This window comes from Hyperolius riggenbachi, chromosome 1 (assembly GCF_040937935.1).
Source record: "Hyperolius riggenbachi isolate aHypRig1 chromosome 1, aHypRig1.pri, whole genome shotgun sequence".
NCBI lineage: Eukaryota > Metazoa > Chordata > Amphibia > Anura > Hyperoliidae > Hyperolius > Hyperolius riggenbachi.
The window spans coordinates 435,188,745-435,216,326 of NC_090646.1; the positions used below are offsets into that span (position 1 = coordinate 435,188,745).

At 42.7% G+C, this 27,582-nt stretch overlaps 1 protein-coding gene across 2 annotated transcripts in view; it reads right to left on the minus strand.

Moving 5' to 3' along the window:
- The window catches only part of LOC137553164 (protein FAM240B-like), a 98,922-nt gene that overhangs the window by 65,056 nt on the left and 6,284 nt on the right, over positions 1-27,582 (minus strand). Inside the window, exon 1 of one of the 2 annotated variants that reach the window (XM_068271435.1) lies at positions 490-549. The exons of the other annotated variant lie outside the window; for it this stretch is intronic. The gene's annotated coding sequence lies outside the window, so the exon portion shown is untranslated. Of the gene's footprint in view, positions 1-489; positions 550-27,582 lie in introns of those variants that run through there. 2 annotated transcript variants of the gene reach the window in all.

The window sequence follows — 27,582 nt, forward strand, 5'->3', positions numbered from 1 at the left end:
CTCACTGGAATCATGTTATTGCACAGTTTTTATTATGCAAATAAAGATAAGCCCTATGGTACCTCTGGGTGACTCTAATCGTTGGACCTGTCATTCAAGTAATTTGCCTTTCTTCATACCTCTCATAGTAATTCTCAATCATTAGCCAGAATGCTGGAATCTGAAAAAATGGCTTTATGTTTAGGGTCATTGTCCTGCTGGAAGGTGAACCTCTGCCCCAGTCTCAAGTCTTTTGCAGACTCCAAGAGGTTTTCTTCCAAGTTTGCCCTGTATTTGGCTCCATCCATCTTCCCATCAACTCTGACCAGCTTCTCTGTCCCTGCTGAAGAGATGCACCCCCGAGCATGATGCTGCCACCACCACCAAGTTTTTCCATTTTTTTTGTAGATATGAATGCTACTCCTGTTTAATGCCCAGTCCAATGACAGTTAGAGTAAGTTTATTTTTGAAACATACAGAGTTAAAACTACAAAGTGATATTTGACTTACTTGGGGCTTCTTCCAACCCCTGTAGTCTTCTAGGTCCCTCACTGTTCACCCAATCCTCATCCTCGATCCACTGTGCCATTGTGTGACTTAGCTAAGTTGCGCACTACTGCACATGTGCTGGTATGGCCTCGCACCTTGTTGATTGTGCTCCAGTGGTCAGGAGCCTTTCAGACTTGTGTCTTTTCACCACCAATATATATTTATTTAAGTATTCAGTTTTCTGACATTTAGCCAGAGTGACAAGAATGTGTCTCCTCTTGCAGATTTAGGTGAATGGGTTGTTCCCAAGTGAGTGCTTCAGATGTGACACTTATTCTATAGACCTTCCCTGGAAGAATGCCTTCAAGTCTTGGCTGAGGCCTATCATACTATGTGTGATATCCCAGTGCTAATAAACTAGGAATTGGTAGTGATCCTGTCAGTCAGTGCAGACTCTTTCTCCAGTCATCCATAAGCAGGTAATAACTTTTAGCCTGAAGCAGCTTTTTAATAGTCCTCTGGTTTCTGGAGATTACATGCATGACGTCACATTATATGCTGCAGGGAGGCTGTCAATAGACCTCATCCATCAACCTCCACCATCTACTCACTTTAGTCAATCGACTTATCGAATAGAAAGCTGTTCAAAACCACAATGTATGTCACTAATGACCTATATGGGTAACCTGGCTAAGTTATATTTAGCCATGGCATCAAAAAAGTGGTTAATTCATATGATTCATATGGTAAAGGTTACTTTCTTTGCAAGACTAGAAATAGACCTTGCACAAGGTTTCCCGTGATATCAGCTTCTTTTTAAAAATCCAAATATATTTTCAAGAGGACCTGTCGTAAACCTGAGGAATACAAACAGATAAAGTACATAATCAGAGGTTCCCTGGAATGAAAGTCATGTATTAGAATAATCAGTATTTAAAAAATACAGGGTGTAGAAATAATATGCAGATTTCAGGTTTCTTTTAAAAGCTGACCTTGACCCACTCTTTGCACCTCCCAGCCTCTTATGTGATGAGTGACTCATTGACCAGTAGCGGAGTAATGAATCTCATCAACATTTCCTTTACACTTTGAATTTTACTATATTTCAGCAACCAAAATGACTGGGCAGTTAACATAAATGGATGTGCAGTATAACATCACACATCACACTTTTTTTTGTCGAGGATTGTAACAGCTTGCTTGAAAGAAACTGATCTTTGTATTGCCTCCCTAAAATCCGCACAAAAGATCCCTGATCAAATCTTATTGGTTGGCGTATACTATTTTCTGTTACTTAGTTTTAAAATGTCAATTCTTTTAATACTTTCATAAACACCAAGGCACATATGCAATTCACTTTTCCTCCAGGAATTTTTCGTGGGAGAGCTTTTCATTAAAATAACTTTTCAGCACGCTACAAATGAAAACGTGCCCAAAAACTTGATAAAAAGTTCTATCAAAACTATCTTGAGTATTTTCTTGCTTTCCAGTGGTTTCAAAGGCATTTTATTGACAAGATATGAAAGTATCACCTGGGAGAAAATTCTGCAAATTGCAAATGGGCCCAAATGTCTTATAAGGAAAAATGTGTGTGTGTATATGTGTGTGTGTGTGTGTGTGTGTGTGTGTGTCTGCATTTGTCCATGTGTCAGTGCTTTGTAGCACTGCGCAAATGCAGGGACAAGATGCAGAGACACTGCCGAGAGTCGGAGGAGGACGGGGCCAGAAGGAGCGGTAGTGTGTGCGCAAGGTGGATTACTGACAGACCTACCCAATTTTTAAACGGGCTAAGGTCACTAATATATATATATATATATATATATATATATATATATATATATATATATATATATATGTGTGTGTGTGTGTGTGTGTGTGTGTGTTTGTGTGTTTGTGTGTATATCCTATATGATAAATCCCCTGTGTCTCTGCGTCCTGTCCCTGTGTGTGTGTCCCTGCTTCCAGACTTGACAGTTTGCTGTCTGAGAACCTCACTGCATTGTGGGAAATAACAGCTTTTTCCAACTGCTAAGCAAGCAAAATCTCCCTGTGTGCATATACTTCGGACAGTGGTGGGAGACGGGTGAGCAGGACGCATCAGTATGCGCGTTGCCGGGGCTTAGTGGTTGTGGTCTAGTGCCCGCTTTTTAACAGATTGGCCTTTTTACTAATATATATATTTCCCTGTGCTGACATTAACCACCTGCAATATATATATATATATATATATATATATATATATATATATATATATATATACATACATATATATTCATATATATATATATATATATATATATATATATATATATATATATATATATATATATATATATATATATATATATATATATATATATATATATATATTTGCAGGTGGTTAATGTCAGCACAGGGAAATTGTCAGCTGTATGGCATTTATATCTCCTAATGATTATCTCCATGGTAACAGTAAGCCTGACCATAACATTTCAAATGATTAGTAAGAGATGTGACTGACTATCACTGTCCAGAAACCTGCAGATTAGTACCTCCTACTGACAATTAAAGACCCCCCTATCTCTTCACTCTTCCCGTGTGTTTTCTTGTTTTTAAATACTCAGCTAATAGTATATAGATTTTATCCAGCTTATCAAAGATGAAGGTAATTGAGGTAAAGTTAGATGTATTTTCACTAAAGCAAATTATATTTTAAGCAAAGTTGTCTATGTGCTAGTGAGTTAGAAATAATGAATACATTATAATATTTCCCCCTGCTGCATAATGCCCTATTATACAGTTTAGTGAACTGTGTTCCTCAGCACTCTACATTGGCAGGAACATTGTTTTATGGGCACTTCCATCTTGAAATGATGTAATATAAAGGAAAAAAATAACACCCAGCAGGGAAGTGCTGTGTAAGAAAGCCAACAGAGTGATGAAATAGTGGACATTATGAAATGGAGATCGATTTATCTCTTCCGAAGCTGCCAAAGAGTGCCTGTCTCTCTCTGACAGCTGTAAATTTTGTGGAGCAAGCAGAGTACATCACACTGACAGACTCAGCTTATCACGCCAATAGCTACTACAAAATGTGTACTTTTGATAACTGTAAATCTTGTGGAACTATAAATAAACTTGACACTCTGAAACTTTCCAGTTTTGACTCTTGTTGTATAATACGTCCATTTTTCTTCCAGCTGCTCAATAATGTATGAAATATTGTATCTGGAATATCATGAGAGGTTGTGGTTAAAGACTGGAAATCCATTAGAACTTTGTTTTTTTTGTTATTAAGTTTGGGATCTAACAGAGGGCATACAGTAAAAACCGGCGCCAGGGAAAAAATGGCGCATGGTTCTGAACGATATTTAGCGTTTGTGATCCAAACGCAATTTTTCGTTTTGCTAAAAACGTTTTTTTTGCAGAAGATAGGACAGTCTCTCCTCCCCAGGCTGCCTGTGGTGTGGTGGAGTCAGAGAGTGCATTGCCCGGCTGCCTGCGGTGGGGCGGGAGGAGGCAATAGCTGCCTGGGGAAAAGTGTAGCAGATGTGCGCAGGGAGTGGGGGCCAACTCCCACCCTCTGTTCCTCACCTCGGGAGCCCCCTCCTTTTAATGGCAGTCAGCGTAGCGGAAGATACAGCTGATCAATCACCGCCCGAGGCTCCGGTCTTCAGCAAACGTTAGAGCTGCAGGTCTACGCTGCCTCTTCTCTCTGCAATGCTGATTACACTGGATCAGGAAGTAGTGTAATCAGCATTGCAGAGAGAAAAGGCAGTGTAGACCTGCAGCTCTAAAGTTTGCTGAAGACCGGAGCCTCGGGCGGTGATTGATCAGCTGTATCTTCCGCTACGCTGCCATTAAAAGGAGGGGGCTCCCGAGGTGAGGAACAGAGGGTGGGAGTTGGCCCCCACTCCCTGCGCACATCTGCTACACTTTTCCCCAGGCAGCTATTGCCTCCTCCCGCCCCACCGCAGGCAGCCGGGCAATGCACTCTCTGACTCCACCACAGCAACGATGCCACCTGAAAACGGTGTATTACGTTTTCAATACATTTGAATGGCGCGCCAGAAAGTAGCTGCGGAGCTATGCGCCAGATTTTCCTGCTTCGAACAGAGGAGATTAAGCTTTTAGAATCTTTGTAATTCCTTTTTTTTATCACTTTCTGTGTCCCTTTCTGTGGCTTTCTTTAATTTCATATGGTAGTAGTGTAAAGAAGGGACCGCATTTACAGCAAAACTTTCTTGAAATCCCATCTCTTCTTGTTTTTTCTGTCTCAATATTTTTTTTATCAAAATATTACAAATAAATAAATAAATAAATAAAATAAAGATTAGTATCTCAAATTGTTAAAAATGCCTAAGGAGACATAAATATATGAAACAGCATATAAGAAGCAAAGGTTCTCATTTAATTTTTTTTCTCCTAAGTTTTCTCCTAGGTTATATTTTCACACCTCAATAAAATGCTACTTAGCCTCCCTGGCGGTAAGCCCGACACAGTGTCGGGCTAGCCGCTGCAGGGGATCGCATGGCACCGGGAGGATTTTTGGCTATACAATGTTATTTATATTCTTCAACTAGCACTTCGCTAGCTAAGTATGCCTCCGGTCTCCTCTGATCGCCGCCCATTGCCGCTGGTATACGTACCCCCCAGGGATCCTGCGATGGCGCAGCCTCCCAATCAGCTCCCAACTTCGCTATGGGGAGGATCGGAACTGCGCATGACGTCATGACGTCGATGATTTCATGAGGTCATGTCCGATCGTCGCCATAGCCACAAGTGAAGCTAATTGGGAAGCTGCGGCTCTCGCGGGATCGAGGATGGGTGAGTGTTGCCGGTAGCGATCGGGGGGTCCAAGAGGTGCCGGGGGACTTGGTGAACATAGTTAGCTAGCCTAGTGCATAAAAGCCATCCTAACTCTGGTTAAAAACTGGGCTATTAGTAACGCCCCTCCCCACTATCCTATACACACTGTTGTCTATTTGCTCCCCACCTCATGCCCCTTCTTCCTAGCCCATAAAATTATGTTTGTATTCATTCCCCTCTCTATGGAATCAAACGATAGACTCCATATCCAATACAAAAGTATCACTACCTTCTGACTTATATACACACGGCCCTGGTTTATACTTCTCTGTTAGGTCACTCTCTATACAAATTTGCTACAAATGGATGTTCATATTTTTGTACAAACTGTCCTATATAGATTACCATACAGCACTATGACGCTTCTCTATGACTCTACTTGCTGCAAATGTACTAAGAATTAGTATTGTATTTTTTATGTTTTTATGTTCTATTTGAAATGCTATTTGGTTCTAACTGTGAATGCTACCCGATTATGGGGATGTTTTATGATTTTTTATAACTTTTAATAGATGATAATATGATAGACTTATACCTGTATGCTATCCTAAGTGCCTTGTTTGTTTTTGAAGGCACAGTATTCGAGCTGAGGAAGTGGTTTTTATCGTGAAACACATTGTCAGCTAAGTGCCAAATAAAGTATCTACTTTTTAGAAATAAACTCAGTGGATGGACTACTTTCTTTGCAAGGTAGGACCTTCCATTTATTGTCTGTCTACACTTTAAGTGTATTATTTATGAACCTCTAAACTACACCCCACACTGTGTGTGACAATACCGGGCACCTCCTTAACCAGTCTACGTTTCTATCTTCACCCCTTAATTGGGGTTACCACTGGACCAAGTGGATTTTTCTCAAAAGGAGCTGCCAACTTCCGCCGACAAGGCCGAGTGGGGTCTGTACTTCCCCACATGTGATTTCAGTGGTTGCTTTCATTGCAACCCGCTCTTGTGAGTATAATAGCTCTATGTTACTTAAAGAACGTGCTCTCCTTACTTACAATACTGCACTAGATTGGGCTCCCGGTTTTCCTCCCGTCCTTTTGTCTATGCTCTCCACAACCTGAAGATTTACCTGTCCTTTAACATCAAAGTGAACTATACAAATTCTGTTTTTTCCTTTTTACCATAACTGAAAGAAGGAAAGCACAGCATCCGTCTACTTGTGTGTGTTTAATATCATTTTAATCTTGCAGGTATTTTTGGGAGGGCTGTTATTTGAAACATCATTGGAAAAAATAACGTTGAATAAGAGATTTTCAGATTTAAATAATCAGCACTATATTCATCGACAGAACGAAGGTACTAATAAGTTTTGACAGTCAAGTTTTAGATAGTTTCCCCGTGCTTGAAGGATGATTTCCATAGACAGATCAGCATGAATAAAACTTAACATGATTATGTTGGTAGGTCATCAAGCATGATTACTGAGCAATGTGACATCTCCGTGTTCCACTGTATCTGACAGCAATCACACTCCTGCTGAGCAATGCTAAAAGAATCAGAAATGAAGAGCCATTATGATGGTTTAATTTGTTCTGTGCCAGTTCCGCTCATTTTGCCATTCCTTATTCTATAGCTCCTCATTGATTTGCTGTTTACAGACCTCTTCTGACTGCGGCATCTTTGAATCAAAGGGATACGTGTTTCTGATACGTTTTGCGTAAAAGAGGAAAAGTGCTACCATTAAAAGTAATAATAAAAAAGATACAACCGTGTTAAATTAGTATGGATTCTGCAATTGAACATGTTGACAGGTTATATAAAAATCAATGCAAATATTTGTTTATGTATTTTTGATTAGTTCTTATTTTTCTGAAGCTAGCATAAAATAGAAAGGCTATGGACATCATTTCTGATCGCGTTTTTCTTAATCCTGTAAACACCTGGAAGCGGTAACACTGTCTTGGAGGGTACAACAAAGCCAGCTTGTATTAACATGAAGCATGCTTTTTTGCAAGAAGCCATCATGAGGGAGAAACAAAACTATTTTCCCTGTGGCTTGATGCAGTACATCCATGGCTATGAGATGGAGGTAAGAAGGCAGTGACATAATTATAAATCATGGGGCCCTCCAGCAAAACATTGATGCCCCCCAATATTTACAGCCTTTCCCTTGCCTACCGCTTGTGACCCTCACAGTCTGGGGGCCCATCCTATAAGGGTCATAAAATAAGTGTAGACATCGGGATCTTCACACCCATAACAAGCGTATCTACAAAGGCACATAATCTGAAGGCTGGACCCCTTTATCAGACAGAGTGAAGTAGTAATTGATGCCCCCTTACAGTTCTGAGCCCCCTGGCGGTCGCAGTGGCTGTAGTTACACCCCTGTAAGAAGGAAATATTGATGTCCCACAAAGAAACTCTTAGAAGGAGAAATGCAAGAGCTTAAAATCTATAAAAATAGGGTAAGCTCCTCTTTCTACACATCAACATACAGTCTACTTTCTTGAAACGTTACATTAAATAAAGAAAAAATCTATCTTATAAAGATCAAGGTTACACAAACACATAACATGCAAACAATGTTGAAAAAAAAATGTATACATTATATTGGGGAACGTATCCCAGAAGTATGAAGAAATTATAAGACAAAAGGTTTGAGCGGCAAGTACAAGAAACCACCAGGAAGATTATATTTTTACAATAGCATAATGTAAATAGCATGATCAAGCCAAAGAAACCCTGATTCATTAGTACCAAACCTGTCAGGTATTTCCCTGAACTAAAATGTTGCTAATGTCATAAAGTGTGGGGATGGGGAACTGTAATGATGAGAGGAAATCTATCCATCAAATGGCAGTCAGAAAGTGTTGCGACTCGTAAGGATGGACCGCCTCCACAAACACAGGACTGGTATTGGCTTTCTTTCACAATTTCAGATGTTTTTCTTTATTCATTACCTAACATGCATTGTCAACAGTGATGTTCAAGTCTCTTGCATGTGTTATGAAAACTGTATCCATATGGAGTGAGTGACTGCAGGCAACATTATTGCAAGGACTACAGACAGTACAAGACCTTTCAGTACCATGCATTTCAACACAGTTTCTCAAACGTACTTGACCATTTCACATCTAATACTGAATTCTTCTAACCTTCATCACTTCTATAATGCATCATGGTAACCTTAACCTCAAACAATCACCGACACCTAACACTACAACAACAAAATATTTGTAAAGGGATTTTCTCCCGTAGGAACCAAAGTGCATAAAAGTGTCTCGCATCAGTACATAGAGATGTACATTGTCTTACACCGCAATACACTTAACACTCCTGGCAGTTAATTAAAACCGCCAGGTTGCAGCGCAGCACTATTTTTTAAAAAAAATGTTTTTAAACATGTAGCTAGCCTAGCGCCAGCTACATCAAAGCCGCTCTGCAGCGGCATCTCCCTACCCTCTTCGATCGCCTCCGGCTATCAAGCCCATCCGGAAATCCCGTTCTGAACGGGATTTCCATGAGGTCTTCCCCCATCGCCATGGCGACGGGCGGGGTGATTTTCACCGACGTCATCGACGTCATGACGTCAAAGGGAGTCCCGATCCACCCCTCAGCGCTGCCTGGCACTGATTGGCCAGGCAGCGCACGGGGTCTGGGGGGGGGGGGGCGGCCAGCGAGCGGCGGCTAATTGTCGCAAAGCGGCGGCAAAGTGCTAGCTGTGTGTAGCAAAAAAAAATGATGAAAATCAGCCCAGCAGGGCCTGAGAAATCCTCCTGCATGGCATAGCCCGAGCTCAGATGGATGGTCTGTGTGTGATTACAAATGTATGCACACTAAAAGGAATATTAAGTAAAGTAACTCACTCCATAAACAATTGGACGCAGAATCATTTAAAGTGATGTGTACCCCCCAAGGTACTCCCCTCCCCCTCCAGCAATGGTGATGAGAGCGGGGATATTGGAAAAGGTGAATAATGGAAAACCCAAAAATGCTTTTTAGGGCAAATATGAAGGACATCTAATGATATTGTGAGACCGGGGAAGGGAGATTGGCTTGGGCCTGGCAGATGGCTCAGAGGCCCTGGGGGTGATTTGGTTGCACGGGGGGCATCAAGGCCCCTCCCCCAAGTTACTTTTGCCCCAGGGCCCCACTGTAGCTAGAACCAGCCCTGATTGTACTGTAACAATCAGCATTCAATTTTGAATGGCATCAGATTGGGCTTTCTGCATGTGGATGACTTTAGGCATATATCACGAGTGATTCCTTGCTCAATGATAGATCACCAACATGCATAGGCATGTTCAGTGGAGTAGCTAACAAGCTGTGGACCGTGGTGCAAGTTTTACATTGAGGCCCCCCAAGCACTCTGTACATAACAATTGATACAGCGAACCAAAACCCGCCAAGGACAACCACAGTGCCAGAGGTGCAAGAAGGGGATGGGGAACAGTTTGTTAATGATTATTAGTATTCAAAGCATCTATATAAGTGAATAATATTACCAGCACAGGACCAATATAGAGCTAATACTGTGGTTGAAGGTGGGCCCCTTAGGGCCCCTCTGACCCAAAGGCCCCGATATGGTCGCAACCTCTGCACCTCCTATTGCTACGCCATAGGGCATGTTAGAGCTTGAGCATATAGTTGATACACTATAGTAAATATTTACTGGACATGATAAGCAGTATTTGTATCTAAAGTTACATGATGATGATGATGATGTTATCCATTCAGTCATATCTGACTTTTGGCGATTCTATGGGTTAGTTCTCTCCATGCTGTCCGATTTTGTACCATTTCTGCCAGTTGCCTTAAGCTCTAAGTTACATAAAACACAGTAAATAATATAAAGATAAATTCTTGTTAGCTGTGTAATCCTGGCGTGTTATTTTTTATTTCTTTGCTATATGCATGACATGCTTTCAGTCTCAGGTTAGTATGCATATACTGTCTCTGCCATACCTCGCCTCACCTAGAATTCAGAATCAGCTTATTGAACTGTCTTTCACCTACTGCACTACTGAGTCTATGAAAAACTTACTAAACTTATTACAGGATTTTTACAGAAGTTCTGTAAATGTTTTTCTCCATTACTCTTTTCAAATCGGTCACAGAAAGTTATATGTTTTTGCTGCGATTGTGACACTGTGATTTCTCTTAGGAACAAGTGCAGAACGGTGTATATTTCATCATTAGTCAAACCGATGTTGTCCTTGGTGCATTCTTTGGGAAATACATCACTGCGCACACAGGGACCACATCATACGCTCACATCAGCCCATAAATACTGCAGCAGCAGGAGGGCCCAGGACTCATTACAGTAAACACTGGCACGATTAAAGTAAATTGACTGTAAAATTTTATACTGAAAAACATAGCCATGCAGTTTAAATCTAAAGACAGATTGAGAACAGTGGTCAGGAATTCACTAAGAGTCACCTCATTACCTGCCATATGTTAGGCTTAAACATAGTTAAGAACCTTTTTTCACTGAAATGAAGACAGCTTTTTGTTTACTGCATTCCTATATAAACCAGTAATTTAATTCTGTGGATTTTATGTCAACATATAAAAACTGATAGTTTCGGATTCATAAAAATTGCAGAGGGTGGCCCTAATGTGGCATTTCTAGGTTTACCATTTTAAAGCCTTGACCCCACCTAATTGAAATTGGCTCAGAGTCTTGTTTTTTATAGGCATAAATGAAAGGATTGTTACGCCGGGTAGGAAGTGATGGTGAAACACCAGGATGCTGGACTATAAGAACATGGCATAGAAATGGAATGGCACATTTGATGCAAATCTTGATGTCAGTTGTATTCTCTTTGCTTTTGTACAGTGTTGCTGGAGGACACGTCGAGGAACATCAATACACTGCTAAGTCATAAAGATCTTGGCTGGATGTAAAACAGATGCCGAGAGATACAATAAAAATAAAACATTTCTGACTAAAAAAAGTTTGCAGGTTAGAGTGGATTTTCAAGTTCACACACAAGGCTATGACATTCAGAGCATGATCACCTGGGCAAAGAGTGCTTATGTGCTTAATATTCATATTTGTGCATCTTTAAAGGATACTAGTGGTAACCCTTATCCAAAAAAGTATTACTCACCCAGGGTTTCTTCCAGTTCCTAGAAGTTTATCAGGTCCCACGCCGAAGTTCTGCTCCAGGCTGCCATTGTTCCCTCAGTACAATCGCGACCCGCGGCTTAGTCATGGTCTTCTGCGCATGCACACCATGCACCTCTTGTAAATAATTTAAGTAGGCCTCAGTTATTTGGACTGAGTTTTAGGTAAAAGGCTTGTTCGCAGAGTATACCTTTAAATAGAGGTTTTCGTGATGCAGGCAGAAGCATCTCAGTGTCTGCTTGAAGCAGATGATACAAGCAGATACTGAGAAGATGTTCCTAGTCCAAGGTCTTAGGCCTACACTGCCCCAGACAAATGGACTACGGCAACAATCAACATGGGCCATATTTATAAAATATAACATTCCTGCAACTAGGGCATAATATCTTATAGAATATTAATCGGGTAGGTGTGTGTCCTGACATCACAAGGGATCTGAACCAATCATAGATGGATCAGATGGGGTCAAATTTAACTCTTTCTGGTTCATATAAAAGCCACAGCCGGAGTATGGAGTAGCACTTTTTCTGTCTTGCTATCTGTCCCTGCTGGCTTAAACCTTTATATAATCCATTTCTGTTCTGATATGATATATGCTGTACATAGGTAGTCTAGATGATGTAACTTAGTATAGAAAGAAGATGACCTGATTACCTTCAACAGGAAGGTGATCAAGAGCTTGTAACGCAAAGGGACTTAAAGAAGAATTTGCTTGGCTAAGATATGATGAACTGTATCTGTATATCTGTGTATTGAATAAACAACGTGTACTTTGAAGACGACTGAGAACGGTCTATCTCCAATAATGCTTGCTGTGTGAGAGTCAAGTTATCTCACAGTCTGTGAGGTGCAACTCTAAGAAGTTGCTGGTGTCGAAGCAAAAAGGTGAATTTTAACAGTGGTGCCGTTAAACCCTTCACTGTCTAGCGAAACAGGCAGACAAGGGCCAGGGGCCGAAGTTTTCAAGACATTCCACAGCGAAACAAGCGAAATAGAAGCAGACTGGAAAGCTTATCAAGCTGATAAGTGGTGTGCGTGAGCCAGCACACGGGCTGCAGTTCGAGGAAATCAGCGGTGAAACTCTTGGACGTTAAAATTAAGCTGCAGGTGCACATGCAGTTAAAAGCCTAAACAGAATCGCGAGTTGTGGGAACACTCCAAGGCTGGCTGGCTGGCAGCGGGAGAAACCGATCCACTGAGCAGAGGGGGGCTCGCACAGGAGCTCCAGGTGTGTCCTATCAGAAGTTTTGTGGGAAAGTTGCTACAGCTGATCGAATTGGCAAGCAAAAGAAGTCCGCTGAACAAGGCAAGTGTGGTTTACGTTGTTATATTGCATTATCTTTATTGTATTTGGAGTTGTACAAGGAGTTGATAATGCATTCTGTGTTATGTGCAGCTGCTATGTTAGGTTGGAGGCTGCGTATTTTTCCCCTTCCCGTGAGGATGGGGGGAAGGTCGGTTGCAGCACCGGTGTAGAGCGTACAATGTGCAGGGGAGGATTTCTTATGATTTAATGTTCCTGTGTTGCATGTTACGGTTTAAATAGTAGTTATATCCACATTTGTCACAGGCATGTTTTCTTTCGCTGGTCAGATGTTAATTGTTTTTTTTTCTTTTCTTCTTTTGTCTTTCTCTCTCTCTTACTTCACAGAGAAGGTCTGGAAAGTATGCCAGATGTGTGCGTAGTGTCCCCCGCAGCAGAGATAGGTGGACATGGGGGAGTGTAGCGGCTGATGGATGTTCGTCTCAGAATAAGTTTGTAACTGGGATGGTAACGGTTAAGGTGTTGTTTAGAGTTATACAGCAATGGTTTTTGTATGAGAAGAGGACACAGCACGCTCTAGTAGTTCTGAGTTATGTCTGAGATAAGCGGGTGGCTGCTTTTGTGGAGAGATTCGCACGTCACTGGGGATTCTAATGTATGAAGCAGCTAGCACAGCTGGGACGGGGTTTTTCTAAGGTTTTTGCAGGCATCCGAGAGTGTATGTAGCGGAATGCTGATTTTCTGCAATGTGTAATTATGCTATATGTAACTAGGCATAAAATGTTTGTTCTGTTTGATTTTTTTTCTTCCTAATGTGTATAGGATTAAGAGGTTGCTATGGGAGATTGTATAGCAGCCATCTTAGCTGGCAGTCCAGGACTCAAAATGGCGGCATTGGGGAGGGCCCACCCCCCACCCCCACCCCCCACCCCCACGAGTCATGGCCCCCACGAGTCATGGCCCCCACATGTCATGGCAGGGGGGAGGAGGGGCTGGAGGATCCACGTCATGTCAGGCTGTGCTCACGGCAACGGGCAGAGCAGCTGAGAGGAACGGATGGTAGAGATAATGAGATATTCTACTTAGTATCTCGGATCCCGGAGTATTTCCCCAGAGCCTGGGTCCAGGGAAAGGAATGCCAGAATATGGCATTTTAACTGCATGTGCACCAAGCAGTTGCTGTGAGACTAGCATGGTCACAGATAGGAAGTGTTTCCCAGCTAGGGGCATGGAGACATCAGATATTTCCCAGGGAGTGATTTGCAAGCGCAGAGCAGATCAAGGAAGTATCTGTACTGGGTTACTTATGGGATTATTCCTTTAAGTGAGGCACCTTAACGGGTGGTGCAGCATGAATTCCCAAGAGAGTAAAAGGGAGGACAGTGCATCAGTGGGTGCTGGAGTTGGAAAAAGAAGGGAGTTGACCAATCCAGGTATCCGTCACCGCGGCTGCAGAGTGGTAACGTTTTTTCCATTTTTTGTCGTGGACAGGGCCAGAGCTTGACAAAGAGGTCAATGCAGGGCTGGGACTGTTTGTGCGTTTTTCTCGTCCACTGATTGGTCAAATATTTTTTTTCTAACTTCTACCAAGTGTAGCACAAAGAACAAGAACTGGCAGCAGTTCATGGGGCAATTATAAAGATGAAGGAATTGCCATTTACACAGTGACAGTGTATCAGTACAGGTTTGCCATATGACTACCTACCAAGTGGGCATTCAGGGATCTGCATACAGGCATATGACGCTGGAATGCTTAGCCCTGCGCCCTGTGTCGTTTAAGTGCAAACATTGGTCAGAGGGTACAACTCACAGGACTTCTAGTAGAGCTGTTATCGCAATGAAGTTCTAGGTAAGAAAATGTGAAAATGAGCAAGAGCATTGCAGGCTCACCTGCAAAGCAGCAACAGGTGTGTGGCATCCGTACTCTGGGCATACGACAGCCGCGTATGTACAGAAGGGGGGATGTGGAAAGAGCTTGCAATGAGGTGAGAGCTTCCAATGGTGAAGTCCGCGGGAGCATATTTTAAACAGGTAAGTACTTAGGATAGTACTTAGGTAGGGGAGAGAAGTTTAACTCCAATCTACCAAAAAGAGTAAACAGAGTTCATGAGAACCATAAAGCAACGAGATCAATTACGGTATATATGGATCAATTTAAATTGTACAGAGTACAAGCCGCAGGGCGAAACCCAAATCATTAACCTATTTCGGTTCCTGGACGTAGAAACTACGTCCAGGAACCATGCGCGCCACCGCGCGCTCCCGTGGCCGATCGCGCGCGTGCACGCGCACTCCCAACCGCGGATTCGGTAGCCACGGAATCAATGTATCGGGCTATGGTGCCCGATCACTGATTCCTCTTCCCCGCTGAAAAAGCGACAGCTTCTCTCGGAAGCTGTGCTTTTTCTGGCCGTTTCCTCCCCTCTGCGTCACTCTAAGCGTGTGTTACGCTTAGAGTGACGTCATGTAAACAAACTCATGGCCGCCATCTTGTGGCCAAAAAGTAAAACTACAACTAAAAGTAAAAAAAATTTAAAACAGCACACAATTACATTATAAAACTATAGTTTACATCCCACCCTCCCAAAAATACCAAAATAAAATGTTTAATATAAAAAAAAAACATTCCAATAAAAAAAAAACATGTAAATATTTACCTAAGGGTCTAAACTTTTTAAATATCGATGTAAAGATGAAATATTTCTATATTTTTTTTTATTTTAAACTTGTAAATAGTGATAGATGCAAAACGGAAAAAATGCACCTTTATTTCCAAATAAAATATTGTCGCCATACATTGTGATAGGGACATAATTTTAACGGTGTAATAACCGGGACATATGGGCAAATACAATACTTGAGTTTTAATTATGGAGGCATGTATTATTTTAAACCTATAATGGCTGAAAACTGAGAAATAATGATTTTTTCCGTTTTTTTCTTATTCTTCCTGTTAAAATGCATTTACAGTAAAGTGGCTCTTAGCAAAATGTACCCCCCAAAGAAAGCCTAATTGGTGGCGGAAAAAACAAGATATAGGTCAGTTCATTGTGATAAGTAGTGATAAAGTTATAGGCTAATGAATGGGAGGTGAACATTTCTCAAGTGAAAACGACGGACCGCGAATGGGTTAATAAGAATTGATTTGTTTGTATTTCGATTTCAGGAGTTTGGCAATATGGAAGCAAGAGAGCTGAGGTGCTGGCAGCCGAGACAGAGATGTCAGTCGGATAAACAAAAGGTTCCAGATGACAATCCGAGTTTGGAGAACAGCGAGATTCCTGAGATTGGAAAGAGACTAAAAAACGAGATTTCGGAGATCGGAAAGAGACTAAAAAAACTGACTGAGCAAAGCATAATGCAAATTGCTAATGTTTTTCTTTCCCAAGGAGGTGCTTTTATAATGAAGAGTACCGTGCTGATGGTGATCCTAGGCTGCCATTGCATCCTAGGAGACCGAAGAGAGGACATTCTCATGAACAATAAGGGGTTAATGAGAACACAAGGTCCAAGCATGTTAATGTTTGGAGAAAAGGTACTGATCCTTTCCCACCTCCCTCTGATTGGCACAGATGGACCAATCAGGGATGGAGGAAAAGAGCACTTGTGCCAGGTGGAAACAAATTTCATGGCACAATGTTGGTGAAAGGTCTGAAGGGTCAGGTGTTCTGGAAGTTTGAATTTAACGGCAGTGTAAATCTGCTCTTGAATGTCACACTCCCAGAATCGATGCACCGATCAAAAGTTTTGTTAAAAGGTACAGTGCAGTACAATGGGTACATGCAAAAGGTGGAGTGTGTGATTCGGGGGTACCTTGTCTTGGTTATCCATAGTGAGATGGTTCCAGATTGGAGAGGAACGAGCAGGAGGCGTCAATTCTCCTACAGGAGAGACGCAGCGGACAACCTCACACTCTGGGGTTACCAACAGAGGGTGTCTCTGAAACAACTATACACACGTAAAGGCTGGAAAGCCGAGGGTTTGTGGTTCTCGAAAAACAAGAAGTAAAAATCGAGATCAAGCCACATTTCCAGGTGACAAAGAGGGTGGGGAAAGAGATCCCGGGGGAGGGAAAGCCAACACAGGGAACCCCATTCTCACTACACGGGTCACAACAGGGGACAATACTACACAGTCCATATGCAGCCACTTATCCTCATGCTAGTTGGGTAAGTGAAGAAGTACTCTTAATTGAAAGATTGCAGAGAGTACAGGCTTCCCGACCTCAGGTACACATTTTGCCTCAGGACATAAGGGGGGAAGAGGTCCAATCAGGACAGTTGGGGACATATTTTGTCAGCGAGATGCTAAAAGATCCTGTACAACTGAGATTGGACAAGGAGAGGTTTATCGATTTTTCTGGAGAAGGATCTTTTGCATGGAAGCTTCGAGATGTTTGGGTGAACAAATGGAAAGGGTGCAACACTTCTTTACGCACTGATACTTCCTTAGTTTCTCAAACCATGTCTTACACCATGATCTGAGAGGTCAACATTTTTTGGTGCTAGACGGGGAGGTGAAACAAGTAGAGTTGCCCTCATACGGGCAATTCTCACAGAGGTACCTGTGTTTGCCCGGGGCAAGTCAAATTTAGTGAAGAAGCCTGCTGGCTCAATAACACAGAATGCGAGGCTACCATTCAAAAGCTCCGCCCTGAAGCCAAACCGATAGTTCTGGTGGCTGAAGGAAAGGTTTGTTTTTTAAACATAATGTCTAATGACACATTCAAGGTACATTTTCATAATTGTTCTGATCAGGTAGATTTTTCGAGGGGAGCTTATTGTATGAGCAGAGATCCCATATGGATCAAGTCATCCAAGTTTGATGACGTCATTCCTCAAATTGTTAAGAGAACTCTAAAGTTCAAAGCTTCAGGGGGAGTTCCCATCCTGAAAGATAACACGACATGGGACAAATGGGAACAGGTTTTGACCCAAGATGACCACACTTTGTTACAACGGTTAAACAAACAGAACACTAAATTAGAGGTAGGATTTCACCATGATCCAGGTGATCTTAACGGGGTAGAACACAAATATAAGCAGGTGAGTTCCAGTCTGTCCTGGTGGAAAAGGTTTCCGGCGATGTTCCAGGGACACTCGGATTGGGCCTCTGCAGTTCAAATTTCTTCCTACACCCACTGGTCGTCGGGATGGGGATGACAACTTTGGGCATCATTATCCAGGTGAGGTTGTGTGTTAAATTACGCAAAGCAAATTAACCTGGTCAAGAGATTGGTACCTCATAAACAATCTCATGAACCAATATTTCAAATTAAGTGATATAAGGGGTTACGGGTATAGGTGTAGCAGTACCTATGATGGAGCTGATTGTATAAAGGCGTTCCTTTAGAAGGCACCTGGCACTGCTCTGTCATGTAACAGACAAACAAGTTTCACTTTTCTGTGATCATGCAAGTTTGTGAGTGATACGCAAGTGACGCAAATGCTGAGAATGTGGTGTAGAGGGACTTAGAAGTAGGGCATTCCCAGATTGCCTGGTTACAGGAAGACCAAGAGGTCTTGCCCTCTCTCCCAGGGATAACGGCGTAGAGCAGAGAAGTTGTGTAAACACGAGCATCGAAAAGTGAAACATACAGAAATGAAACCAGGTACTGCTGGGTTCAGAAGCTGGGATCTGCGGAAGTAGGCCTCAGTTATTTGGACTGAGTTTTAGGTAAAAGGCTTGTTCGCAGAGTATACCTTTAAATAGAGGTTTTCGTAATGCAGGCAGAAGCATCTCAGTGTCTGCTTGAAGCAGATGATACAAGCAGATACTGAGAAGATGTTCCTAGTCCAAGGTCTTAGGCCTACACTGCCCCAGACAAATGGATTTATAAAATATAACATTCCTGCAACAAGGGCATAATATCTTATAGAATATTAATCGGGTAGGTGTGTGTCCTGACATCACAAGGGATCTGAACCAATCATAGATGGATCAGATGGGGTCACATTTAACTCTTTCTGGTTCATATAAAACCCACAGACGGAGTATGGAGTAGCACTTTTTCTGTCTTGCTACCTGTCCCTGCTGGCTTAAACCTTTATATAATCCATTTCTGTTCTGATATGATATATGCTGTACATAGGTAGTCTAGATGATGTAACTTAGTATAGAAAGAAGATGACCTGATTACCTTCAACAGGAAGGTGATCAAGAGCTTGTAACGCAAAGGGACTTAAAGAAGAAACTGCTTGGCTAAGATATGACGAACTGTATCTGTATATCTGTGTATTGAATAAACAACTTGTACTTTGAAGACGACTGAGAACGGTCGATCTCCAAAAATACTTGCTGTGTGAGAGTCAAGTTATCTCACAGTCTGTGAGGTGCAGCTCTAAGAAGTTGCTGGTGTCGAAGCAATAAGGTGAATTATAACAGTATTCTCTTTGCTTTTGTACAGTGTTGCTGGAGGACTTGTCGAGGAACATCAATACACTGCTAAGTCATAAAGATCTTGGCTGGATGTAAAACAGATGCTGAGAGATACAATAAAAATAAAAAATTTCTGACTTAAAAAAGTTTGCAGGTTAGAGTGGATTTTCAAGTTCACACACAAGGCTATGACATTGAGAGCATGATCACCTGGGCAAAGAGTGCTTATGTGCTTAATATTCATATTTGTGCATCTTTAAAGGATACTAGTGGTAACCCTAATCCAAAAAAGTGTTACGTACCCAGGGTTTCTTCCAGTTCCTAGAAGTCTATCAGGTCCCACGCCGAAGTTCTGCTCCAGGCTGCCATTGTTCCCTCAGTACAATCGCGACCCGCGGCTTAGTCATGGTCTTCTGTGCATGCACACCATGCGCCTCTTGTAAAAGTGCTCCTATGGCTGGGAGCGCTCTTCACTTGCGCAGTTCAAGTGTTTGTGAACAAAGCAATCATCAGCTCTTAATGAATTATAAAGCTAGCATTAAAGGTAGGGAGTAACTACAGGGGAGCAGCCACTGCGACTGCAGGGGACCCAGAGGTGTAGGGGGCCCAACTACTAACCTTGCCTCCCTCTGATACTCCAGATCAGGTGTTTTTGTGGCTACATATATTTTGCGTGTGAAGATCCTGATGACCACACTTGCTTTATGACCCTTGTAAGATGGGTCCTCAGACTGTAAGAGCAAGGGTACGGATGTGAACATTAACCTCCTTAGCGGTAACCCCGTGCTGGACACGGGGTAAGCCGCGCAGGAGGATTTCTCAGGCCCTGCTAGGCCGATTTGCATAATTTTTTTTATATACAGGCAGCTAGCACTTTGCTAGCTGCGTGTTACCTTCGATCGCCGCCGATTCGCCGCTACCCGCCACATCAGAGGGTACCCCCCCCCCGAGACCCCGTGCGCTGCCTGGCCAATCAGTGCCGGGCAGCGCTGAGGGGTGGATCGGGACTCCCTCTGACGTCACAACGTCGGTGACATCATTGCGCCCGTCGCCATGGCGATGAGGGAAGCCCTCATGGAAATCCCGTTCAGAACGGGATTTCCTGACGGGCCTGATCGCCGGGCGATCGGAGAGGGTAGGGGGATGTTGCTGCTCTGCAGCTATCATGTAGCTAGCGCTAGGCTAGCTACATGATTTTAAAAAAAATTATTTTAAATAGTGCTGCGCTGCCTCCCTGGTGGATTTAATTGACCGCCAGGGAGGTTAAGGCAGATCCCATCAAAATTTTGCTGGGGGCTCCATGATTCGAGTTACATCACTAATTAAGGGCTAGCAACTGTCTAACGTCAGGACTGGTTCTCTCATGAAGCAAGGTGAAAAATTTGTATCAGGGGCAGAGATTTCAGGGGCAGCATGTTTGTACTGTGTGTACCTTCCTGAGGAGGAATGCAGTGACTGAGGATGAGCAGTTTGTTTGACACAGACTCACGGCCAGCCAGTGTGCTATTGTGTTGAGCTGCAGCATGTCATGTGAGAACATTAAATGAAGCAGAGTAAATTGCTGGATTCTGTGCGATCATTCCAAATTGGGGGGTGCATCCTCACAAGTTTGTCTCAGGCAGCAAAAAGTCTAGAACCGGCCCTGTCTGATGTATGTGAACATTTTACATGTGAACATTGTATTTTAACATTGTTAAAATAAATTTTTAATATATATATATATATATATATATATATATATATATATATATATATATATATATATATATATATATAAAAAATACAATGCTTAGTGATAATTACCTTGCCAGTCCTATGAAAACAAGCTTAAGGTGCCCATACATTATAAGACATTTCCCGGTATAAGATTATTGCCCCAGCATGCCGCCTGATCATAATTTCGATTGATGTCATAGAAATTGACCAATGTTACTTATCATACAGGATGTCTTTTTACTGGTCGAACAGGTGCACAGTGTCTATATGGGGGAGCCTAGAGCTGGTGATGTGTCCTGCTGCTGTACTGCTATCCCTGTGACCCCATGCAGTGTATAAGTGCAGCAAAGCGTTCTCACACTCACCCCTCCAGCCACTGGGCTCCTTCTTCTGTGCTGCTGTCATCTCATGGATAGTGCCCATAGTGACCTGGCGTCAGTGTGTACATACCCATGTACATTGCTAGGCCACATGCTATGGGCACCAGGAGAAAATGGTTAGAATGGAGGAGGGAGCGTGCTGACTGGAGAGGTGAGTGTGGCAGCATTTAATGGCGCTAATACTCTACATGGGACCCCAGGGAGAGCAGTAAAGCAGAAGGGGGGGACACCTGAGGGAGTGGTGGTAATTCATTCTTAATAAATTTCATCCTGAAATCTATTAAAATAGGAGTGCAGGGTCTGGCAGTGATAGATCCCTTTCGGATCACTCTTTGATAAATTTTTATCTTTCCAACCTTCTTTTCTCCAGATCCAACCAGTGAATTTAGAGGTGGGAAGTGTTGGTTAATAGCAGAAATAGGGGTGGATGAGTGCTAAACTTATCATCTGCTGTACCCCAGGTAATAAGACATAATGCTCAGCTCTGAATGCTGGTTTCTTGTTTACTATTACTAATTGTATAGCATTTTTATTTAAAAAAAAAAACAACAAAAAAAAAACATTGTGATGCTCCGCTGTCTGAACAATAACAGCCAACCTGGTCCATGACATGGGGTAACATGGCTTCGCTATAGGGCAGTAAGCTTTCTCCTCTCTTGCAAACACCCCCTGTCCATGTCAAGGAAATTATGCTCATCACCTTCTCATGCTCAAGAAGGCAGGGGTAATAGACCCAAGGGGGTAACTTGGCTAACACAGTATCCCCCTTCAATGAAAAGGCTTCCAGATATCCAGGCCCTCCACCAGAGTTATACCAGGGATTATGGAATGAGTGGCATAGCTAAGGAGCTGTGGGACCCGATGCAAGTTTTACATTGGGGCCCCCCAAGAACTTTATACATAACAATTGATACGGAGTACCAAAACCTGTCAATGGCAACTACAGTGTCAGAGGTGCAAGAAGGGGATGGGGAACAGTTTGTTAATGATCACTACTATTCAAAGTATCTATAGAAGTGATTATTACCAGCACAGAACCAATAGAGAGCTAATACTGCAGTTGAGGCAGGGCCCCTCTGGCCCCTCTGGCCCAAGGGCCCTGATGTGGTCGCAACCCCCCTATTGCTACGCCCCTGATGAGTACTACCTTCCATAGGGTAAAGAAAAAACTGTTTTACTAAAAAGTTTCCTGAAGAAAAAAGTAGTTGCTTACTGTCCATTTTTAATAGATTATGATGTGCAGAATCCACATCTAATGAACTGTCCTAATAATTGAGATCATCTGGAGCTTTCTGTTAATTCCATAAAAACCCAGACACTCTATCCACTTCACTGGACTATGGTTGCATTGCTGAGAAGGGAGGGGAGCCTTAGCATAAGCATCTAAAATGTCCCACTCAGTCAGTTGATATGGATCTTCTCAAGGGGGATTCACAGTCATCAGTTTAATAATCTAAAGTCCCTGGAGAAGATTCAAAGATGCTTCAAATTGTGGTTTCTTTACTTCAGGCCATGGCTCTCTCTCTCTGCACTCTGCCACTATAGTGAAGATTTAGAGGACACCATCAAAAGCATTGTTGAATCTCTTGATTATGTGTCCTATGGGTCCATTTTAATGACCAATCAGAAACCCTCCAACTATAAGGCTCCCCTCACACTGGGAATCACAAAACATGATTGTAATCACCCAATTGCCACAGAGTAATCCCATATGAATACATGTGTTACAGCTCTTTGCTGATCGCCGGTGATCACCAAAGTGCAGAAGTGTGAATGGGGCCTAAAGATTATTAAGCTTTTTCTTGTTGATGCATTCAGTTAATTAATTGACTGGAAATAAAAAGCTTTAATGGAGATCGTTTCTATTTTATCCTATGTACATTTGAATTTTTTCTCAAAAGAAACAGACTAAAATGTTTAAAAAAATGTTGCCACTTTTGTGTGTAGTTTTATGTGATGTCATTTGAATCAATTTGTTTGGTGGCATTTTAGTTGTTTTTTCAATTAAATCAAACCATGAAAAATGTTGAAAGTGTAATCCATATTATACTTCTGTTGTGGGAATTGCATTTCTCCTGAAACCTGTTATTTCAATCAGCTGTAAGTAAGCTTAACTTACAACAAGGGGGTTACAGGCAGGGCCACTTTCAGGTAAAATAGGACCCTGGGCAAAAATTAATGAAGGGGCCCCTTACTGTTTCATACCATAATGACAGTAAACTTGTGACCTTTACAGACCCTGACTTGTAGGGCCCCTAAGGAGGTTGTAGCCCAGGGCTATTGCCTGGTTTGAACCTTTGTAAGCATCGGCCCTGGTTACTGGGATTATACAAAAGAATCATCCCTTTCAAAATATTCACATTTTGTTGCTTTACAACCTTAAATGAGAATACACATGCACACATACTGTACATAACCCCAAAACACAGAAAAAGATTACAACTGTATTTACTTAATACAAGTTGTAACAGTCAAATGAAAGATTTAACAACATAAAAAAAAATGAAAAACAGAATCACTGATCTGGATAAAGATTCACCACGTCTTAGTACTTTCTATAATCATCTTTTTCTTTAAAGGGGCGCTATGGTGAAAATTTCTGCCATAACCCTGTTATCATTTACCTAACATTAGGAGCTTCAGATGCCAAGCAGTTTATTTGTTTTAAATGTGTCCTTGACAGGTTACACAGAGCAGATGCAGGTATCCTTCCCGATGCATCTTGAAGCTAAGTGACGTATCATCCCCCTCTGCTAAATCAGGCTGAGTTTAACAGCTGATTTTTTCCGCGCTCTCTCTCTCTCTCTCTGGTGTATGGGGACATGCAGGCTGTGTGCTGGGGAAGTTCATAGCACTGCAAACAGAAGTAGCCAAGTGAGTCTAAACGGGACTGTAAAGTCATTTACCTTGCTTATTTGTTTATCTAACATCTTCAACATTCCAGCTTCAGCAGAGAGAGAGCTGTTATGGAGCAGCCCCAGTCAGCAGAGGAAGGGGGGATGGGCAGAATCTCTGCATGAGCGCCGTATAACCTTTTCAAGCATTTAAAAAAGCAAAAGCTGCTTGGTTTTTGATGCTCCTAATTTAGGTACATGCTAAGAGGGTTATGCCAGAAAAACAATTTTCATTAAAGTGCCCCTTTTATTACAGCCTTGAGTCTGTTTAGATACTTTTCTACCAATATGACCTCTCTGTGCAATATTTGCCCACTTTTTCTTATTCAGGCTCAGCCAAATTAGATGGTGACCCTTAGTGGACTACAACCTACAAGTCAAACCATTTATTTTCAATAGAATTTGAGTTGGGACTCTGACTAGGATACGTAACTACATTCACTTGTTTTCTCCTTCAGCCACCATGTATTCAATTTTTTCATGCTTCAGGTCATTATTGTGTTAGTAGGTGACTCTTCTTCCCACTAATCACTTTTTGTGTGTGTGCAGCAGATTAGACAGTGGTTTGTCTCATTCATTTTTCCTTCTACCGTGACTTTTGAGTGCCTGCTGCAAGGAAACAAACCCTAAAGAGGATGCTACCCTCTTTATGCTTTACTATAGGTATGGTGAGCTATGTTGCTTTTCTGCCAGATACAGTATACTAGTTGCTATTGAGATAAAGGGATACTGTAGGGGGGTCAAGGGAAAATGAGTTGAACTTACCCGTGGCTCCTAATAGTACCCCGCAGAAATCCTGTGCCCGCGCAGCCGCTCACCGAAGCTCCGTCCCCGCCTCCGGTTCACTTCTGGAATTTTAGACTTTTAGACTTTAAAGTCTGAAAACCACTGCGCCTGTGTTGCCATGTCCTCGATCCCGCTGATGTCACAGGAGCGTATTGCGCAGGCACAGACCATACTGGGCCTGCGCATTATGCTCCTGGTGACATCAGCAGGATTGAGGACACGGCAATGCAGGCGCAGTGGTTTTCAGACTTTAAAGTCTGAAATTCCAGAAGTGAACTGGAGGCGGGGCCGGAGCATGGGTGTGTGGCTGCGCGGGCACAGGATGTCTGCGGGGGACCATTAGAAGCCCCGGGCAAGTTCAACTCATTTTCCCCCGACCCCCCCTACAATGTCCCTTTAAATGATTCTCTATTTTGGCAAAGATCAGTTTAGATATAGGGTAGCCTTGTTTGAGGAATGTTTATTTTTCTTGCAACCCTCCTATACAATCCACAGACCTTTGTATAACACTTGTGACGTTGTTACATTCACAGAATGAACACTCTATGGCATAAATTGTTGTAATTACTTGCAACTACTTCAAAGTTGCCAGAGGCCTTTTGGTAGTCTCTAGTTTTGGTGTTTGAATTTGGCACCACGTGGTTTGGAACCCAAAAACATGCATTCACTACCATTTCAGGCCGGAAAAGCAGGATGGGGTACATTTTCATTAAACTCGGATAATTTTAGGAAGCATCAAAGTTAAATGAAATGCACCCCATCCATCTGCTCCATGCTGAAATGGTGCTGGCTGTGTCAGTTTGGGTTCTGATCCATGTAGTGCTGAATGTGAACACCGATGCTAGTAGTCTCTATGGCCAGTTTCCTCCTTGCTTTTATATCTGGATTGGAGGAACAGCCAGATACAGGAAAGGTCCTAGTAGTACCAAACATTTTTCACATCTTAACCTTCTGAGTGGTATGGACGAGCTCAGCTATCCGCATGACCCAGGGAGATTTTTGTACATCATGTAGCTAGCACCTACATTTGTTGTCCGATTGCCACCGCTCCCCCCCCCCCAATCGCCGCGATTGGCGGCGTTATAGATACCCTTCGCTGGAGCCCGTGCTGGCGCAGCCTCTTCCGTCACCACCAGGCGTCGCTATGGCAAGGATCGGGACTGCGCATGACGTCGATGATGTTACGGCTCTCGTAGGATCCCGGAGCGGTAAATATAGCCGGCGGCGATCGGGGGTGGGACACAGCACTGGGGCAATCAAGGGACACATGTAGCTAGTCTAGTGCTAGCTACATGATTTAAAACAAGTTGTTTTTTTTTAAATAACCCTCCCGTGGACAAAAGTCCACAACAATTGAACGCCAGGGAGGTTAATGATACACTCTACTGTGTTCCTAGGTACTGATAAAACTTTTAAATATTTTTTATCCATCTCTGGCAATATGTTTGTTCCCAACTTTATACCTGAGTTTTTTTATTAAGCTTAGAACTATTTTTATGTGGTGTGGACAGTGGGAATGGAGTTCATCCTATATCCATCTCAGTGATTCTTGTAAGGAAACGCGGAAAGGCCGCCGTCTCTCGAAGTGAGGCGGCTGTTTCCGCGTCCAGCATGGCGTCACAACGCGGAAAAAACGCCGCATGCCGCATAGGCAGTGCGGCAGAATCCGCATTGGTGACGGCGGAATCTGCATCAGAGGCGGCCCCCGCACTAGATACATTGCATGACAGTACTGGTGTGGCTGGGACTGATAGTCCACCAAGATTCAGACTTACACGCGCGCGAGCACAGAGGCAGAGTTTAAATAGCAGTTAGAAGGGAGTCGGCTGACCAGCTGGGTCAGCTGACAAATTCCACTGCTCCCATTGGACCAGCAATTAGGGAGGTCCTGGAAAGGTCCTAGAGTATATATACTGCTGGTTGTTCACTTGCTCTTGGTCTGGCGTGCGATCACATATGTGGGAGCACCCAGATCCGTAGTCAGATCCGCAAGTGTGCCGGGACCAGCTGGAGCTGTAATCCTACACTTAGCTAGATTCTGTTGATAGCTAAAGTACTAGTTTGATTGTGATTATCTGTTATGACTTTTGCCTGCCTTGACTATCCTCCTGAACTCTGATCTTGTACCTCGATATTTCTGATACTCTGTTGCCGAACCCCGTCTCGTTCCTTGACTCTGCTTCTGCCTCCTGATTTTGTACCCCGATATATCTGATACCCCGTTGCTGAACCCTGCCTGTACTTTGACTCCGCCTTTGCCTCCTGATCTTGTACTTTATCTGTCCGTGTGTGTACGACCTGGCTTGTCCGACCTCGAGAACCGACCTTACTGTTAGAGGCGGTTCCTCGCTCTGTTAGTGATCCTTCCTCCTGAAGGTTACTTTCAGTCTGTCCTTCCTACTGTCAGTCTGACTCCTCCTGTCTTGGAGAGCTCAGGTCTGCGGAAGGAATCTGTGCAGTACTCCTTGCTGCACTGAGGCCTAGTCCTCTAAGTGTTATTGTTGCACCTAACACTACACTCTACTCAGGTGAACAGAGGTTAGCTAGTATATCGAATTATCAGTGATACTGCAGATCACGTATAATCTGGTATACATCTGTATTCCCAGTGATTCTGCAGATCACTGGTAATCAGATCCTCTCTGTGCTTCACCGATCGTTACAATTCTATTATAACTTGCGTTAATTAAACACAGTTGGACAAAATTAATATTTTTAGTGTGTCTTCATCTGAGTTTGCAAAGCACCATTGTGCTACATCAATGCATC